Here is a 14,501-nt window from a genome sequence, read left to right as displayed (position 1 = left end):
CCCTCCTAGCGTGCCTTCTCCATCTAGTCTGCCCTTATGCCGCGATTCAGGAACACCAATCGGCTTAAGGTCAGGAATAAAGTCAATACAAAACTCAATGACCTCCTCATTTTCATGGCCCTTGGAGATGCTTCCTTCTGGCCTAGCACGGTTATGAACATATTTCTTTAAGACTCCCATGAACCTCTCAAAGGGGAACATATTGTGTAGAAATACAGGACCCAAAACGTTAATCTCTTCGCATAGGTGAACTAGGACGTGCGTCATGTGTTGAAGAAGGATGGTGGGAACACCAACTCGAAACTGACAAGACATTGCACCAAATCATTCTCTAACCTTGGTATGATTTCTGGATCGATTACCTTCTGAGAGATTGCATTGAGGAATGCACATAGCTTCACAATGGCTAATCGAACGTTATCCGGTAGAAGCCCCCTCAATGCAACCGGAAGCAGTTGAGTCATAATCACATGGCAGCCATGAGACTTTAGGTTCTGGAACTTTTTCTCTGCCATGTTTATTATTCCCTTTATATTCGACGAGAAGCCAGATGGTACCTTAATACTGAGCAGGCATTCAAAGAAGATTTCCTTCTCTGCTTTGGTAAGAGCGTAGCTGGCATGACCCTGATGTATGCCGTCTTTTCCATGCATACGGTGTTGGTCCTCCCGTGCCTCAGGTGTATCTTTTGTCTTCCCATACACGCCCAAGAAGCCAAGCAGGGTCACACAAAGATTCTTCGTCACGTGCATCACGTCGATTGCAGAGCGGACCTCTAGATCTTTCCAATAGGGCAGGTCCCAAAATATAGATTTCTTCTTCCACATGGGTGCGCGTCCGTCAGCGTCATTCGGAACAGGTTGTTCGCCAGAACCCTTTCCAAAGACTACCTTCAAATCCTGGACCATATCATGTACATCAGCACCAGTACGGTGGCGAGGCTTCGTCCGGTGATCCGCCTCACCTTTGAAATGCTTGCCTTTCTTTCTTACGGGATGCCTACTCGGAAGAAATCGACGATGTCCCAGGTACACATTCTTCCTACAATTGTCCAAATATATACTGTCGGTATCATCCAAACAGTGCGTGCATGCGCGGTATCCCTTGTTTGTCTATCCTGAAAGGTTACTGAGAGCAGGCCAATCATTGATGGTCACGAACAGCAAGGCCTTTAGGTCAAATTCTTCCCCCATGTGCTCATCCCATGCACGTACACCTGTTCCATTCCACAGCTGCAAGAGTTCTTCAACTAATGGCCTTAGGTACACATCAATGTCGTTGCCGGGTTGCTTAGGGCCTTGGATGAGCACTAGCATCATAATGAACTTCCGCTTCATGCACAACCAAGGAGGAAGGTTATACAAACATAGAGTCACAGGCCAGGTGCTATGGTTGCTGCTCTGCTCCCCAAAAGGATTAATGCCATCTGCGCTTAGACCAAACCATACGTTCCTTGCGTCATCTGCAAACTCCTTCTCGTACTTTCTCTCAATTTTTCTCCACTGCGACCCGTCAGCGGGTACTCTCAACTTTCCGTCTTTCTTACGGTCTTCTCTATGCCATCACATCGCCTTGGCATGCTCTTTGTTTTGGAACAAACGTTTCAATCGTGGTATTATAGGAGCATACCACATCACCTTGGCAGGAATCTTCTTCCTGGGGCGCTCGCCCTCGACATCACTAGGGTCATCGCGCCTGATCTTATAACGCAATGCACCGCATACCGGGCAAGCGTTCAAATCCTCGTACTCACCGCGGTAGAGGATGCAGTCATTAGGGCATGCATGTATCTTCTGCACCTCTAACCCTAGAGGGCACACAGCCTTCTTTGCTTCGTACGTACTCTCGGGCAATTCGTTGTCCTTTGGAAGCATATTCTTTATCATTACTAGCAACTTTCCAAATCCCTTGTCAGATACACCATTCTCTGTCTTCCATTGCAGCAATTCCAGTGTGGTGCCCAACTTTTTCTTGTCAGCTTCGCAATTCGGGTACAACAATTTCTTGTGATCCTCTAACATGCGCTGCAACTTCTTCTTCTCCAATTCACTTGCGCAGTTTCTCTTTGCATCGGCAATGGCCCGACCTAGATCATCAGCGGGCTCATCTGATGCCTCTTCTTCAGCTTCTTCCCGCATTGCCAGCTCAGCTTCTTCCCCCACTATTGTATCATCGTATTCAGGGAACCCATGGCCAGGATAGCTGTCATTGTCCTCTTCTTCTTCATTGTCTTCCATCATAACCCCTCTTTCTCCGTGCTTGGTCCAAACATTATAGTGGGGCATGAAACCGAACTTAAACAGGTGGACGTGAATGGTTCTTGACGTAGAGTAATTGTGATCATTCTTACAGACTAAACATGGACAAGGCATAAAACCATCCGCCCGCTTGTTTGCCTTAGCCGCAAGCAGAAAAGTTTGCACGCCATTAATGAACTCGGGAGAGCATCGGTCATCGTACATCCATTGTCGGCTCATCTTCATTACACAACACTGAATAGACCAAATTAATACAAGTTCATACATAAAGTTCATACAAGACTTAAATGCAATAAACAAATAACTCTCTAACTAAAGAATTTAATGCAACAACAAATGCGATCAAGATCGCAACTAAGGTAACAATTGATCCAACAGCATAATGATACCAAGCCTCACTATCAATGGCATATTTTCTAATCTTTCTAATCTTCAAGCACATTTTCTCCATCTTGATGTTGTGATCATCGACGACATCGGCAACATGCAACTCCAATTCCATCTTCTCCCCCTCAATTCTTTTCAATTTTTCTTTCAAATACTCGTTTTCTCTTTCAACTAAATTAACCTCTCGACAATAGGGTCTGTTGGAATTTCCGGTTCACAAACCTCCTAGACAAAAATATCTATGTCAACTTGATGGGCATTATTTTTCATAAACATGAAATGCAACAACTAGTTTTAAAAGAGAATATACCACATCCGAATCATAACAAGGACGAGGGCCGACGGGGACAGATATCAAAACCATAGCACTATGTATAACAAACAACGTACGGGTAAGATAATTATACGAGTAACTATATATCCAAATCACACAAACATCAATTTGGTAATGTAAAACATTCATGAACAAGAGGCTCACCACAAGGTGGTGCCGGCGACGGAACGGTGCGGGCGATCGACTATGGTTACGATGGAGATTTAGAAGGCACTAAGTAAACCACACCTACATATGCAAACTAAGTGTTAGTTTTGACCACAAATTGCATATAAATCAAATACTAGCACATATATTTTCTACCAAATTACTAAAATCATAAATTAATCACTATACAAAGCATTGCAAGAGCTAATCTAGCAATGAGAGATGAAAGGACAAAGTTGCTAACCTTTGTGATCATTTGAATGGATGGGGGCCTTCAAATCTTGACAAATTTTGGGCAAAATGTGTGATGAGCTCGAGAGGAAGAGGGGAAGAACAGAGAGGAGAGGGGAAAGAGGAAGAACAGAGCGAGCTTGGGTGGACGAAGGGTTTATGTAGGACGACCTTTAGGACCGGTTCGTGCCATGAACCGGTACTAAAGGTGCCGGAGGGGCCACGGATTGACAACATCCTGCCACCACTCACTTTAGTACCGGTCCATGGCACGAACCGGTGCTAAAGGTCGGCCACGAACCGGTACTAATGAAAGCGGCTGGCTAGCCGTTGGAACCGGCACTAATGCACACATTAGTGCCGGCTCAAAAGCAAACCGGCACTAATGTGCTTGACATTTGACCCTTTTTCTACTAGTGTCTCTTTACTTGTTCCGTAATACATCACCTCGTGACTAACTCCTTAGTCATTTGCTTGCAAGCTTATGATGTGTATTACCGAGAGGGCCCGGAGATACCTCTCTGATACTCGGAGTGACAAATCCTAATCTCGATCTATGCCAACTCAACAAACACCTTCGGAGATACCTGTAGAGCATCTTTATAATCAGCCAGTTACGTTGTGACGTTTGATAGCACACAAGGCATTCCTCCGGTATCTGGGAGTTGCATAATCTCATAGTCGAAGGAATATGTATTTGACATGAAGAAAGCAATAGCAATAAAACTGAATGATCATTATGCTAAGCTAACGGATATGTTTTGTCCATCACATCACTTTCCTAATGATGTGATCCCGTTATCAAATGACAACTCATGTCCATGGTTAGGAAACCTTAACCATCTTTGATCAACGAGCTAGTCTAGTAGAGGCTCACTAGGGACACGGTGTTTGTTTATGTATTCACACATGTATTAAGGTTTCCGATCAATACAATTCTAGGATGAATAATAAACCTTTATCATGAATAAGGAAATATAAAATAACAACTTTATTATTATTGCCTCTAGGGCATCTTTCCTTCAAAAAGGCTACGATTAACCCCTATACTCGTGGGTCATCACTCATCAGAGGCATGTGTCAAGCGCTCCAACGTGAAAAAGGAAAAGAAGGTTGAGAGATTTAACATCTTGATGGCGGCGATTGAGAAGAAGATCAATCTTGAAGGGAATAAGACCAAGCACGAAGAGAGGAGGTTTGAGCTCACGACCGCTTCTGAGGATACTAAGATCTTGACCATGAGGATGGATGAGTTGGATGATGATGGGCGATGATCGTGTGCCCCGTTCATGTCAAGATGTTGAAGCGCTTGGTAGTAGAGATGGAGGCGCCCGAGGAGTCAGATGGTGAGGTGGAGGCAGAAGCAGAGTGAGTGAGGAGGATTGGATAGACGGTCTGGCAGGGCAAAAATGCCCTTTTTTGCACGAACTGCTAGATGTTGTTGGATGGTTGGCTCCCGCATCCGTGTCCACGGACTGGTCCGGATCAGTCATCGAAAAAATAGTGCGTCCGTTTTATGGGACCGCGTTGGAGCTGCCCTAAGTATGGTCTTGCCATACCCCCCTCCCTTTGCATATATCATGGACAGGGCCATGGAGCAGTCCGATTCCACGAGCAGCGGCGGGTCAGTCCTTTGAAACGCCAAGGCCAGACCTTCCATGTCCTGTTCTGTCGACTTATTTTCCCTGTTGCTAAACGCAAATAATGCTAATATTCGTTCAAGAATTGTTCAAAAATTACCTGCTCAACCTCACCTGCTTTCACGACTTCCTATTGTCATTTACTAATTTACTAGTGGTTGAGGCGCGCCATTGCGCGCCGCTTGAGAGGAAGATGTACGTGCATTTTCTCCATTTTAAAGGAAAAAAAACCTCATCTCCATCTCAAAATTACAAGAAAAACCTTTCTCACATCGAGCAGATGACACGCGAACATCACATCCATCTCGAAAAGGGAAAAAAGAGCCTCCAACTTAAAAGAATTTTTTTTTACCGATGCTGCGATATATATATTTGATATCATCCAGAAAAAAAAGATCATGTGCATTTCCCTCGAGGAGGCGCCATAAAAATGGGTAGATACATTACCCACGTCCCTGCCATTTCTTAATGGAGCTGCTGCTAATTTACTTCCAAGAATCCTTTGATAGAACTCAGTTTTGACAGGATGCTACACTTACGGTTTATCGTTTTTACAGAAATGCTTACGGGACATAGCATTCCTCCATAGGCTTTACCCTTAGGTCTAGCATTTTTGTGCTTTTGACCGCAAAAGAAGACGACCTATTCCACCTCACTTGATTTCATCACTTCGATATTGTCATTACATCAAGATTTTTGTTCAAGAATATGTTGATACTACACAATTATGATATGATAACACATCAAATATACTCCAGCTAGTATTAATTCCGAATCATTAATTAACCTCCGATTTTCTGGTGCTGCGGTGTATGTATTTAAGATCATCCGGAAAATCGAAGGAGACCCCGCTCCTCCCCCAATCCCGCCCCATAAACCTAGTTAGATACATTACCCACGTTCCTGCAATCCCACATAACCTTATATGCCATCCATATTCAGCAGAAATTGAAGTCATTTATGTGTTACCACATGCGCTGGATTTATCAATTGACTAATACATGCCAAAAATAAGACACAACACATTAATTGTTTGTGCCATATAAAGATTACCGGTATCGATCCTATTCCAGCATTCTCATCATCTTCCTTGTGTGTACCTGTGTGTCGCTTAAGAAATGGCGTCATTTACAGATCTCTCGGTACAACTTCTCTTGCTCGCCACCCTCTTTCCTACACTCGCACTATCCTATATCAATTCAGCTACCACAAGCATACACCAAAATGCCACAAAATCCTCTGCTTATCGTGCTTACATCGTGCTCGTCCAGTCACCACCCTTGAATGCAGGCGAAGACGCACTACCGGAATCGCACACTATGCCGACGGCCATAGCCATGACTAGCCGTCGGGTCAGGCCTATGCCGACGGCACCCGTCGGCATAGGGCCGTCGGCAACATATCCGTCGGCGTAGCCAGGATGACCGTCGGCATAGAAAAGCCGTCGGCATAGACCCTATGCCGACGGTGGTCGTACATCTATGCCGACGGCAACGTCATCGCCTAACGGCGGCCGCCGTCAAGTGCTGCCCAATGGCTTCTCGCCACGTGGCGAGACGCCGTTCAGCATGGGCGCGTCTATGCCGACGGCCCAACCGTCGGCTTAGTTTGAAATTATGCCCACGGCTAGGCCGTCGGCATAGGCACGTCACGTGTCAGATACTGGGCGCTCCTGGGGTAGGTCTATGCCGACGGCCTGGCCGTCGGCATAGACGTGCCACGTGTCGGCCACTGGGAGCTCACGCCAGGCCTATGCCGACGGCCTGGCCGTCGGCATAGTTTCCACGTGTCGTCCACTGGGAGCTCACGCCAGGCCTATGCCGACGGCCAGGTCTATGCCGACGGCCTAGCCGTCGGCATAGTTTCCACGTGTCGTCCACTGGGAACTCACGCCAGGCCTATGCCGACGGTGGGGCCGTCGGCATAGATTCTGTCCAGTTTTTTTTTTCTTTTTTCTGTTTCTTTTCAGCTCAATTCATTTGAATATATAACAAACAGCATATAGAACAAACAGCATATACACAGCATCACACAACAAATTGGCATCGCTAAGAAGCATCGCAAAGCATCACACATATAAGTATCATCACCGCAAAGCATCACACATATAAGTATATAAAAATCTCACAAACAACAATACGATAAGTATCATCACAAGCATACAAGTATCATAGCATCGAGAACAAGCAAGTATCATAGCATCGAGAAAGGCTTAAGCGCCAGGACGTCGAGCACCGCGGAGGTCGTCACCGCCAAGACCGCCGAAGCCCAGGTCGTCACTGCTAGCGGCAGCGCTACCGCCAAGACCGCCTGCGCCTCCGTCTCCGTGGATCGGAGTGGTCGGGCTCCGTGTCTCGAGAGTGTTGCGAAGACCACCGCCAACGGTAGATGCACCTGTTCCCTGGATGTTGAAAAGATATATTAACGGGATATAAGACTGTGTTGAAAGGCATGACATGCTTTGGGTGAATTGATTGGGGATTGAACTAACCGGCGAGGGGCCAGCGGAATGTGCCACAAACTCCTCAAAGGTCAGCAGCACTGGTTGTGCTGGAGGACCCTCTGCTGATGGCCATTGAGGACACCTGCCGGCCGCCATTTCCTGAAAAGCGTGCTGCATCTCGCGATCCCTCTGCTGATGGTATGCATGCAGGCGGTCGTGCCAGGCCATGGTCTCCTGGCGTGTGTACTCCATGTAGGCCTACAGTATGACATGATGAGACTCATAAAACTACTAAATGCGGAAAATAAAGGGAACAATGAAGATAAAAGGGAAAATACTTACAGTTTGCTGCTCCTGAAAGAGGGACAGTGACGGTGCACTGCTCATGCGCGTGCTCGTGCGCTGGCTCAGGGTCGGGTCGATCCGACGGAGCTGTGTGTAGGAGATAGACGGAGTGATCACAGCATCGAGAACCGCCTCCCGACCGTGCTCCTTCGGCCCCATGCCCACCACCACCCTTTCGTCCAGATCCGCCGCAATGGGGTCAGGTGTGTCAGGATGTAACGCCAGATACCCTTCGGAGTAGGCCTTCTTCCTCCCCGCGGTCTTCTTGCCGTAGTACTTGGGCTCGCCAGGCTTGGGGTCCTTCCGCGTATGGGCGATCTCCCACGCCTGCATGTGTGAGAGCGGCCGCTTCAGTTTCTCCTCCTGCACCACCAAACAGAGGTTAGTCATACATAAGAAAGTGATGGTAAATAGAAGAAGAAGAATGTTTAATGGGGTTAGCTAGTCATACATTAACTGCCTTGTGGAGATAGTGGTTTCGGTTTCCCTGAGCATGTACTCCCTCCTTCCCTCGGTTAGCCTTGTTTTTGACTCTCATAGCCGCCCAGGCTCCAGCCTCATCACACCAAAGATCCACCAATGCCGCCCAGGACTCATCTTTTCCATAACACCAGTTTGGACACACCTACATAATACATATCAACACGAAAAGGTGAAATGTACCACAAGGTAATGAAAGCATAATGAAAAATCTTTTATACTTACCGCCAAGAACTCGTCCCTCTCCAAGGTAATGCCCATCCTCCGCGCTTCTTCCTTGGTCATCTTCACACCAAGATAGTCGTGGTAGTATGTCGAGATGGCCACATAGCGCACCTCGTACTGCATCTGGCGGGCCTTCTTCTTGCATTGGCGTAGCACGATCTGGTCCGCTCTGCCCCTGTGCTCCGGGAGAACTCGATAGAATTTCTACAATCATGCACGAAACAAGAATGGAAGAAGCCATGAGTTAAATCATTCATGAAACTAGAATGGACTTGTGCTTCTGAAGAGAACTCACCCAGAAAGTGGTGATCACGGCCTTGGCATGGGTCCCATGCTCCGCGTGGAGGGCCGCTTCCCAGTGCTCCCAGCTCGTGGCCAAGACCCGATGGTCCGGGTGCCTGACTGGATCCGGACAGTACAACCCCGGCCAGTGTAACTTCAGCAGGACGGTGATGAGGCCGTTGGGAATACGGACCCCTTTAGAATATATCCAGTTGCTGCAAAAGAATGAACTATTAACATGTGTCAAGCAAAATAAATAACAACCGGAATGAGCATGTGACAAGCAAAATAATGAAATTATTATAAAGTGGCACTTACTCTTTCCCCCTGGGCTCAATGAGCCACTTCTGCTCCTCAGTAGCAGGAACCTGCTTTGGTAGCTTTGCGTTACCACGCAGCCACCCCTTGTTGTCAACCCCCTCCCCGCCAGCACCATCATCCCCGCCACCACCCTCCTCCTCGCCTGCCTTCCCCTCCCCAACCTCCTCCTCATCCTCCTCCTCCTCGTCCTCCTCCTCCACCTCCTTCTCGGCCCCATCCCGAACCTCCTCCTCCTCGCCTGCCTCGTCCTCCTCCTCCTCCTCACCAGAGGAGGGTACCTCACTAGAGGAGGGTACCTCACTAGAGGATGGCCTCGAAGACAACACCCCTAAGTCGGTGAGGGTGCGCTCTTTCTGGCCGCGACCCCCTGTAGTGGCTCTCCCCCCACCTCGCCCTCTAGGGGCTCTCCCCCCGCCCCCTCCTCCTCTAGGGGCACCTCTCCCTCGACCTCCCTGTGAGGAGTCATCGTCAAGTAGCCGGGGGGGAGGATTACGTGCTCGACCACTCCGACTAGGCAGGCCAACGACCTTGCGTAGGAAACCCACGCCGTCGGCCTTCCCCTTGCCCATGTTCCACGAACCTGCATTGAAAAGAGAATAAGCAATTAGTAAATTAATGAAATGAAGGAAAAGGCATGAAAATAACACATTAATAAAAAGGCATAAAAGGCATATTCCTAAACTATAGAAAAAAAGACTTGACAGGTACATCTGCTAGAAACCATATGAATCATCACTGTTGTAACCTCTTTCTCGGTCCGTCTCATCATCACTATCAATCATATCATCTTCGTTGTCTGACGGAGGTGGAGGCTCTTCCTCGTCGTCAGCGTCTAAGTTTAACTTTTCTAGCATAAGTATGTCATTTTCATTGACAATGGTCTCACCATCATTCCGTGCTTTGTCGTCGTTTGGATCCACATCATCATCACCCAATGGTCTAGCGTCATCGTTTCTAACCACATCATCATCATCAGGTTGCTCTTGATAGAACACTCCCTCGTATTTCATGGGGTTAATGTTGTAGTAATCGTCTTCATTCGGGTTCGGTAGCTTACCATGTGGCGACACCTTGAACACAACTTCCCAACCCTTTAGGTACTCTTTCTGGCATGGGTAAGGCAGATAATATACTTGTGTAGCTTGGGTAGCCGCAATGAAGAGATCGGCTCCGGCATAGACGGTTGATGGTTTAACTTCGACCAAACCAATGGAAGGCATACGTTTTACCCCCTCCCGCGGATCGAACCATCGACATTTGAACACAGGCAGACTTAGGGTCTCGCGCCCCTGGTGGAATTTAATCTCGTATATATTTTGTACCCTTCCGTAGTAGTCTACTGAATTTTGACCGGGGGTGTACACTCCGGTATTTATAGTTTTGGGATCAGGCCGGCTGTTCTGGTGATCCTCTGTATGGAAGCGATACCCATTCACATCATACTTTTTACATGTCATGACGGCAGGGTCAAAACCCATGGAAACCCATCTCAATTCATCATCCATAGATATGTTCGGATCTTTTCCCTACAAGTATAATTGAAATTGTTGCGTGCATTAGTTAACTAATAAATGTTGAACTAGGTATTTAATAGGGGAGTGTGGACAATTACTTTCTCCATGAACCAAGCAACAAAATTTTTACGTCCAGGGTTTCCATGACGGAGAAGAGTAAGTGCCTCCGCCTCAGTAGGAGGATTCATTCCCGTCCATTCCTCTTGAACGAAATCACTAAAAAAAAGAAAACCGGTGTTAAACCGGGACAAAGTGAACATAAAACATGATGATGTGGAAGACATAAAGGAATGGTGTAGTGGTATTACCTCATCCACACTTCCTCAACTTCCCTGATGTTGTGCAAGATATAGAACCTGAGGTCCTCCCACTCTTGTCGTGGCATGTTATAAGGTTTCGAGGCCCCAGCCCTCCCACCTTGCGCGTTGAATAGATAGAGCTTGGGTTGATAATTCGGCTCTTCTATATTGTATCGAGGCACCTTGTTATGCAGATGGGGAACGTGGTCTGGATAGTATGATGTCCTGAGGTCTGACACCTCCTCTAGGATAACTGCCTCAGCTATGGAAGCTTCAATCTTAGCTTTGTTTCCACATTTCTGTCAGAGATGCTTGTTCTGTCTCTCAGGGCCGTACTGCCAGCGATTCTGCACAGGCCCCCCAACAATACCTCGTTCGCGAGGTGCAGAATGAGATGTGTCATCGGTGTAAAGAAGCCTGGCGGAAAAATCTTCTCTAGCTTGACTATCAACTCCGGTGCCTTCTTATGCAATTTTTTAATCACGTCTTTACTTACTTCTTTAGCACAGAGTGTGCGGAAGAAATGGCTTAGCTCGGCAAGCACTCGCCAGACATGCTCGGGGACATAGCCTCGAACCATCACCGGCATTATCCGCTCAATCCATACATGGTAGTCATGACTCTTCAGGCCGGTCACTTTGCCCGTTGAAAGATTGACTCCCTTACTTATATTCGATGCATAACCATCGGTGAACTTCAAAATGTGTTTCAGCCAGATAAGTACTTCCTTTTTTCTGGCGGTTTAAGGACAAAGTCAGCATCTGGCTTGAACCAGTTTTTTCGACCGCCTGTGGGAGGCTTCATGTTCACACGTGGTCTATCACAAATTCTCTGTTGATCGGCTCTAGCTTTAACGTTATCCTTCGTCTTATCAGGAATATTGAGGATCGTGTGGAAAAGGGACTCTGCCACATTCTTTTCGGTGTGCATCACATCGATATTGTAAGGAAGTTTGAGGTCCTTGAAATAGGGAAGCTGTGAGAAGGGGGTAATGTGAGTCCAGTTGTGCGTCTCACCATATCCCTCGAAGCCTTTGGCTTTGGCTTTGGCTTTGCCTTTGACTTTAGGCTGGAGAGCTTTTAGCTGAGCAAGAACATCTGCCCCCGAAAATGTTGGAATCTCGGTTACTTCATGAACAACCCGGCCTTTCGTGAAGTTCTTCTTGTCTTCCCTGTCTGGATGGTCTGGAGGGAGGAACTGTCGATGCAGGTCAAAGGCTACATACTTGCCACCCTTACTCAGCCAAATCATTCGCAGAGCCTGCATGCACACTGGGCATGGCATCTTCCGCAGAATAGAGCATAGCCGGGAAAGTCATGCATGCAATAGTGCAACCAAACTTTCATCAAGAAATTTCTCTGTAGATCCCGGTCGTATGTCAACGTCGGAAAGTAAAAAGAATGGTGCAAAGCATCCACCAGCGGCTGCATAAACACACCCAATTGCTTCCCCGGATAATCAGGCCCCGGAATGATGAGCGACAAGAACATGGTCTTGCGTTGCATTAGGGCACCGGGAGGAAGATTGAGCGGAATTACAAACACGGGCCAGCAGCTGTATGGATTGGACGACATACCATATGGATTTAACCCATCACCTGATATGGCTATTCTGACATTCCCAGCCTCGGCTGCTTCCTCGGGGTATTCTTCATCGAATGACTTCCATGCTTCCCCTTCCGATGGATGTATGATTTTTTTGGATTGTACCTTATACCTTCCTTGTGTCACTTCATCATTTTGGCAGACTCCTTCGTGATGAAAAGGCGCTGCAATCTTTTTATAAAATCAAGATACCGAAGAACCTTAACGGGGATAGTTAGCTGCTTTTTCTCACCATCCTCACCGACCACCTCAATGTACCGAGACGAACCGCACTGCCTACAGTACTTGTCATCCGCATACTCGTGCCTAAACAAAAGGCAATTCTTCGGGTAAACATCTATTTTCTCATAATCCATAGAGAGTGCCTTCATGATTTTCTTTGTATCATACATGCTTTTCGGCAGTTCATGACCCTCAGGGAGGCTGTTAGCCCATACTCCCAAGAATGCTTCGAAGCATTTCTGGCTACAGCCGTACTCAGCCTTGACTGCAATCAGTTGCGAGATGGCATCCAGCTGAGATATTTTCGCCCCCGCATAAAGAGGTTTCTTCGACGAGGCCAAGACCTCCAAGAAGGCCTTTGCGGTTGCCTCCGGCTCCTCCGGTTCATTCTCTGAAGGTGTCGCATTTCCCGTTTCTGCAACAATGACATCATCTAGCATGTCCCTGACCCCGTCGTCCTCATATCCATCGATGCGTTGTCGCATCACCTCCTCTCTACCACGGTCCTGCTCGGCTATGTTTATCGGCGGCATGTCAAAGTTTGGCATATATCCGTGCGTGCGAAGGTGCTCACTCATGTCCGTCTGATTTCTACGGTGACGTCTGGCACATCTCGCACAGGGGCATGGTGGGATAATTCTCATTGGACGACGGAATATCTCCTTCAAATAGACATCGGTTTTCGTGATCCACTCTGATGTTACTCGATTCCGACGGATAAAACCACTGTACATCCACTGATTATCTGCCATCCTCTGCTTTTTTGCAAGCCACACAACATAATTAAGGATTCATTTAAATTAATCACATCACATTTTCAGTTTCTACCGCGTTTAATCCACCTACATCTCTAATAGGTAAAGATGGGTCCTAATCCCACCCGAGGATGTGTAGATTGAGTACGTTCTCCATTCTACCCCGTTCCGAGACAAAATTTCGGCAGCACCTCCCCGCTGTTCTCCAGATACACGTCTCGGCAAATAGCCGAGAGAATGTGCTCCGGAGAACAATGGGGAGGCGCCGCCAAAATCCTGTCTCGGAACGGGGTAGAACATGGAGAACATACCCAATCTACACATCCTCGGGCTGTTCGTGGAAAACGCTGGACAATCCGAAAGAGCTGCGGTGATAAATATGCAATTGAATGCATATTTATCGATGCAACCCTTTCGGACGGGAGACGCCTAGGTTACGCGACATGACTTGAGAATGAAATCTAGTCACATGATTCGTAGCTCACCCTCGGCTGTAGAGGAAGTATTCGAATAGCTGACGGACGACCGGGGACCAACAGCTCCTACGCCGATCACTTCACCGAGATGGAACACCACAGAACCTGCACCGTGACAATAATTAAGTACATCACAATATATTCGTCATCTATCATCATGTAACAATCATCGAAGCATAAAAAAACCATCATCATCATCGTCATTTACCATGATCCAACAATCATCATCATTTATCATCTCTTCCGCAAAAAATGGAAATCTATCATCATCATCATCTAAAAATTATCAAGGCATAAAAAAAGCATTATCATCTATCATTAACATCATCATCTATCATCATTAACATCATAATCTATCATCATCAACATCATCATCTATCATCTAATTTTTTTGCATTTCTCACATTTCTAACTATCATCAAATCATCTACCATCTAACTATCATCATACATAATGCATCCATCCATCTAACCATCCATCTAATTACATAACTATGAACAACAACTTAATTAAAAAAAATTGCTAGAGAGAGGGAGGG

The 14,501-nt window shown here is 46.9% G+C and overlaps 1 pseudogene; it reads left to right on the top strand.

The window, feature by feature from the left end:
* The first annotated feature begins 6,115 nt into the window (after positions 1–6,115).
* The window catches only part of LOC123164501 (subtilisin-like protease 4), a 17,289-nt pseudogene continuing 8,903 nt past the window's right edge, over positions 6,116–14,501 (top strand).

This window comes from Triticum aestivum, chromosome 7D (assembly GCF_018294505.1).
Source record: "Triticum aestivum cultivar Chinese Spring chromosome 7D, IWGSC CS RefSeq v2.1, whole genome shotgun sequence".
Taxonomy (NCBI): Eukaryota; Viridiplantae; Streptophyta; class Magnoliopsida; order Poales; family Poaceae; genus Triticum; species Triticum aestivum.
This window is presented reverse-complemented; position numbering and strand designations above follow the sequence as displayed.